Raw genomic sequence first — 6,798 nt, forward strand, 5'->3', positions numbered from 1 at the left:
ATAACATACCATACCATACCATACTGTTCCAAAATAACTTGTTAAGTGCCCTTGAGTCAGTGCCAATTTATAACAACTCTAGGGTTTCCGATGAACAGCTTGTGTGTTTGAACTGCTGACTTTGTAGTTTGCAATCCAGTGTTTTTCCTACAACACTACATCAGGAGTTCTGGCAAAATAACTAGACATTTTAAAAAGGAGAATAAATGGATTAGAAAATCAATCCAAAGTGTCTATCTAGTGTCTTAAAATTTATTTCAATAATATTATCTTTCTAATGGAAAATCATTGTCTGCACATAACTAGAAACCAGAAGGATATCCTATTGAAGGACTGTCTCTCCTAAATGTCCTTATTCTTCCTTTATTATGCTATCTCTGGTCCCAGGATAGCAACATTAATTTGACATGGCTGAATTATGCTACCTACTGTTTGCTGTATAACACTTTCAGTGCCTCAGGCTGGGTTTCCCGCTTTGGGGATAGGGGCCAGAAAGACATTTCTAACTCTACTGTAGTATATGAGAAGCAATTAAGCTACAAGTTGCTTAGCTGTAAGCAGTTAACCTTACAAACCTAATAAATTATTTGATTATATGGAATGCTTAGAACTTTGAACCCTTGTGGTAAATATGCATGAAATTGCAAAATCTGTGTTATTTTCTTTGTTTTTGTCACTTAATTATTTTTAAATTGCACCTCTTATTCTATGCTTTGGAATGTACAAATAGAAAATGCTATGGATGTGTATGATCTTTCATTCCCAAATAATTTTATTATATTTCCTTTGCCACTGTCATTATCATTTATTTTACTTGAAGATTGTACCACTTTATTTCTACACATGAGAGGAAGCAGCACTTTGTTTTGATCCCTTCTCCTCAATTAAAAAAACAAAACAGGCATACAACCCTTTATAGACACTAATGAGCCCAAAATAGTCTGTAATTAATTTACAATTCACTACTAGATTCAGAAATTAGCTAACACTGCAAATTGCACTGACCATGATCAGGCTTTTAGTAATAAGGCCTATTGTGTGAAATGTGCAAGTCAGCAGAAACACAAATAAGAACCTTTCAGCTTTAAACACTACTAGAATATAAATTGAACAAAGCAAGATGAAATGTGCATATTTTAAAAAAGAAAAATAATTAGCAACTATGTCTAGCATTAGCTCAATTAATAAATTACATCAAAGTACACTTTTTGTACAATCATTTTGTGAGGTCACCCTGTCAGAGGCAGCAAAAGAGCAAAGTTTTGCCATTTTTTTCTAGAACCTAAGTAAAGCTATAAGGAGCTCTGGTAGCATAGTGGCTACAAATCGGGCTGCAAATCTCACAGTCAGCAGTTAAAAACTATCAGCTAGCTGTTCCACGGGAGAAGGATGAAGCTTTCTGCTCCCGTAAACATTTAAAGCCTCGTAAACCCTATGCAGGGTCGCTATGAGTCGGAACCGACTCCACGGCACATAAAAACAACAAGAAGTAACGATATGCCAAGCAGCCTTAGTAAATTTATTTCTATTTTTATTGTTGTTAGGTGCTGTCATTTCGACTCATAGTGACATTTTGTACAACAAAACAAACTTCAGAATTGAGATTACACTTGAATCCATTGCTTCTGGCTCTGTGCAAATTCATCTCCTTGGGGGTCTTCCTCTTTTTCACTGACCCTCTACTTTACGAAGCATGATGTCCTTCTCCAGGGGCATGCAAACAACCTTCATATTTATTTTGAAAATATGCAAATTTAATAGTTACTTTGTAGAATTATTTAAACTATCACAAAGAAAGAGGAAATATTGTCTTATTATTTTATAGCTGAACAATTACCTAATCCTCTTTATGTCAATTCCTGAGATAGCTTTGCTTCTTAGAGAAGTACTCTGGCAACCAAATCACAAATTTATTTTCAATCTTTCCATCCTTCTATATTATATTCAGTAGGTGTGGCATTGTTAGATAAGCCCTGAACTGCTAACTGCAACATCGGTGGTTCAAACCCACTAGCCACTCATCAGAAACCCTGTACAGGGTCACAATAAGTCAGGACTGACAAAATGGCACTTAAGAACAGCAATAACAACATTTAATATTTAATATAATATCTATGTTGTGGTGGTTCATTTGTTTACTTCTAAGGAAATCCAACTTTGAGCTAGGGATTTTTAAATAGTTCAAAAGTTACAAATGGCATGCCGAATCAAAGCACATCCTTCACTTTTTACTCCTTGAGTTTGAATTCCTAGCTCAACATTTAAATCATTTGTTGAAAGGAGAAATTATTAAATCTATTTGGGCTTCTGGTGTGGCACACTAGGATCAGCACTGGACAGCGAACCAAAAGGTCAGCAGTTCAAACTCACATGCTACTCCTTGGAAACCCTATATAGGGTCAATATGAGTCAGAACCAACTTGACAGCACTTAATAACAACAACAACATTTAATACTTGCTTTTGTGCCATATCCTAGAAATGACTAGTGAGAAACAGTGCAAAGGACAACATATAGTGCTGCATCAAAGAATCTAGAAAAGATCTTTTTCTTTTCATTTTGGAATCATCACTGACTTCCAGACCTCAACTTTCCTAAGCCTCCTAGGGAATTCCGTAGCTCATAACCAACCTTTTTGATTTTCAATAATCCTCATCCTTTGCTACCTCCAATCCTCACATTTACAAGAGTGCAACTTTCCCTTGTTGAAACACTCATTCTTGAATATCACTCAAATGAAAAATGGATACATGACTTCTTCCTAGTCTCAGAAAAATCTCATTTCAATTTCTTAATAACTTCACCAAAAAAGAAAGCAAAACAAACTTTTGCTCCCCCCAAAACTCCAGATGCTGTCTGTTACCACACATTGATAATCTTATATAAAGATTCATTTTTTTCTCTATTTTTATAGCATGTTGTTCTGCTTATGAATTGTATACATAGTCAATTATCTAAGCTAATGAAGGCAAGCTGTGGGAGAGATAATTAAGAACAGTTGATAATCTACCCAGCTATTAGTGCAGGTGTCAGCAATGAGACTGGCTTGGGACATCATTGTAGGACATGTGTGGTGGGGTAAGGCCAGGTTTATACCAAGATATTTAGAGTGTTGGGGAGAAGTCCCTAAGGAAGGATGGGAGAATCAAGCCTGGTGAGGAAGAAAACTTTAAAGCAGATGATCACTCATTAATTTAAATGTGTGGATAATCGGGAATTTACTGTTATCTGTATATTTAAATCTGTTTTAAATGTTACAAAATGCTACAGTTAGCTTAAAGTCATATTTGATTTATATCTGGTGTTGTTTCCCCATGGGTTATATTGCTAAAAATTTCACAAATGTGTCCTAGTGCTCAGTAAAGGGACCAATATAGTTTATCATCAGCCCTGAAAAATCCTTTAGTGTATATATACAAGGGTCATCACTGTTGGTTTTATACATAAAACTGAGAACATACACGAGATTATACAAAATGTATGATCCATTAATCATTAATCAATTTGCTTTTCAGTCTTATGTCCATCAAACTTTCTGTTTACATGTGCAATAACAGGTGAACACATTCTTACTAATCCATTAACTATTACGTAAAGGTCTATTTTACACTTTACTAGATCTATGTGTGGTGCTCTAGGATAAGCTCTGGACTGCTAACTACAAAGTCGGTGGCTCACAGCCATCCATTACTCCTCTGAAACCCTATACAGGGTTGCTATGAGTCAACAGCATTTAACAGACTTGAAGGCAGTTAACAACAACATACACTTTCCAAAGGAGTCTGGTATCATAGTGAGTTATGAGCTTGGCTGCTAACCTCAAGGTCTGCAGTTAGAATCAACCAGCAGCATCTTTGGAGAAAGATGGCTTTCTGCTCCCATAAAGATTTATAGCCTCGGAAACCCTACACAGCATTGCTATGAGTTGGAACTGACTCAACAGCACACAACCACCACCATCATAGTTTCTTGCCCTAATCTAACTTAAGTAATAGAGCTATTGTAAACATGCAAGATGGAGACAGTCCTTCTATGCTGTAATGCCATATTACGTATTTCAATACTCCACATTTGAAATGGATTCAAAACCAACCAATGAAAATAAGAAATAAATACCAATGTTGAAATAGCGAGAGTAGCCAGAAGTGATTTAGTGGTTTTAAAAATAAAACAAAAACAAAAAAATTGATAACAATAAAAACGTCTTGGCAATCCAGGAACATCTAACACTCTTATCAGCAAAGGCTTCAAAGGAGAAAAAGAGGAGCAGATGCAGACCTTTCAATTTATAACCATCCTCCCCATAGTTTTACACTGTGTTCTCCTTTGAGAAGCAGCACCCCAGAGTCTCAACTAGTGTTGTTTGCAATTACTGATACTATCCTGCCCTGATAGGTAGGAAGTGATAAAAGAAGCAATAAATCATTTTTCATAATCCTTCAGAGTGCAATCTAGCCTCAAACCTGCTTCACTTACAGTCCATTCATGGTCTGGAAGCAGAGCTTGGGTGGATTCTGCAGTCTCTGAGTGGAATTACCTCACATATTTTTCAGTGGATTAGCCTCTGGAGTATTTATTTTTCATCTCTCAAAGTCTAGTGAAATAGTATAGCCTATAAGTATTCTCACTGAGTAGACATAAATACCAAACAAAATATTAAAACAATTTTGCTTCCCAATATTTCAAATAATGTGATTTCTTTTGATAAACCTTCCAATACAATTTTCCAACTGGCTACAAAATGTTTAGGTATTTAGTAGATAAAAGTTCAGTTGATTTGTATGCCAAAAATTATAAAAGTTTTTGCATAATAGAGAGTTGGATGTCCAAGGAAATTAAATTTCAATATGATATAAAGTAATTCCTTCTTTCAAGGACAAGGATCTAGTCTATTCAATTACTAAAAATTAATAGAAGCAATCCATTTTAATTGGCTGCACTTTTGAAGGTAATAGGTGTTAACTTCCATTTTTATAAGAAATTTCCTTGTTAATGACTCAAAGATCTATTGTTTCAAAGATTTCCTGAGGCACATGATGCTAAAGATGAATGCAGTTAAGGGTGCTTGAATTCCTTTACAAGCCTATTATAAGTCAATATTCAATCAAAACGATTATTGCTAGCCATTAAAAATTCCACTAAGTATCAAGGGTAATAACTCTTTCATGTTATTACTGGGAATTGCTACAAAGCAAAAGGCTTTTGTGTTGCTATTTGCAAAGACTGCTTAATTTATCTGACATCCTTGGAAAAAAAAATCTGCTGCTCAACAAGGAAAAAAAAAAGTAGCTTTGTCCTTATTATCTCTGAACAAGAAGTGTCACAAAGCTCCAGGCTAGAATTAACATGAGATAGGCTATTATGGTTGTAAGAGTACTTAGCAGGCTTTCCCACTGACTTCAGGGTGATAATATATATGATCCCATGTAATCTAATCTGTCTCCTTCTTTGCTGATCTTTATTTGCCTCTCTCTTCCTCTGCTTCTTTACTAATATGCTTGCCTTTTTATAAATCATTGTAAAAATTAAGCTGCAGCATTTTCTACTAAAGTAACACCATTGGGTGGAGTTTAACCTGGGGCAAAGTCACTATTTATATGAAACATTTTTTTAAAAGCCAAATGCAACATTCAAGCATAGGAATACTGCATGATTTATACTGTAGAAAGTAAGCTGTCTCTGATATCCTGTTCACTAGAAAGTTGTTTGCACGTGTTATGAATTTGCACAAATAGGAAATTAAACAGAGTGTAAGAAAACAATCACTTAACCACTGTATCATTGTTGTGTTGCTCTCAATTGCCATTAAATAGGCTCCAACACAGAGCAATGCTGTGCACAAAAGAATGAAACACTGCCCAGTCCTGCACCATCCTCACAATTGTTACTGTTGAACCCATTGCTCCTGTGAATGTACCAGTCGAACTCATTGAGGGGTCTTCATCTTTTTTGCTCACTCTTCACTTTAACAAGCATAAAGTCCCATCCCATTCCAGAGAATGGTCCCCACTGATAACATGTCTGAAGTATGAGAAATGAAGTCTGGCCATCCTAGATTCTCAGGAACATGCTGGTTTGTATTTCTTCCAACACAGATGTATTTGTTCTTCTGAAAGTACATGGTACTTTTAATATTCTCAACACAATAACTCAAATGCATGAATTCTTCATTAGTAAATATTTTAAATCCTTTTCACTTTCAGCAAGCAAGTTTTTGTCATCTGCATATCAGATGTTGTTATGCAATGCTGATGACATTTTTGTCTTCATATAATCCAGTTTTCAGATTAACTGCTCAGCATACAGATTTAATAACTATAGTGAAAGGATGCAACCTTGGTGCACAATATCCTGATTTTAAATTATTCCATACCCCTTGTACTTTTCAAACAACTGCTGCTTGATCTGTGTACAGGCTCCTCATGAACAAAAATAGATGTTCTGGAATACCCAGTCTTCACAATGTTATTCCTGCTTGTCATGATCCACATAGTTGAAAGCCTTTTTCAGAGTCAATAAAGCACAAGTAAGCATCTTTCTGGTATTCTGTGCTTTTATCAAGATCTATTTGACATCACCAAAGTTGTCCTTTATTTCATGTCCTTTTCTGAATACAACTTAAAATTTTGGCAGTTCCCTGTCAATGTACTGGTACAATAATTTTGAATTATCTTCAGTAGAATTTTACTTGCATGTGATATTAATGATATTGTTAGATGATTTCTGCATTCTGTTGGGCCACCTCTTTTGAAATGGGCACAAATATGAATCTCTTCCAATTAGTCATGGAGCCTTTTG

The sequence above is a fragment of the Chrysochloris asiatica genome, unplaced genomic scaffold (assembly GCF_000296735.1).
Source record: "Chrysochloris asiatica unplaced genomic scaffold, ChrAsi1.0 scaffold00068, whole genome shotgun sequence".
In the NCBI taxonomy this organism is placed as follows: Eukaryota; Metazoa; Chordata; class Mammalia; order Afrosoricida; family Chrysochloridae; genus Chrysochloris; species Chrysochloris asiatica.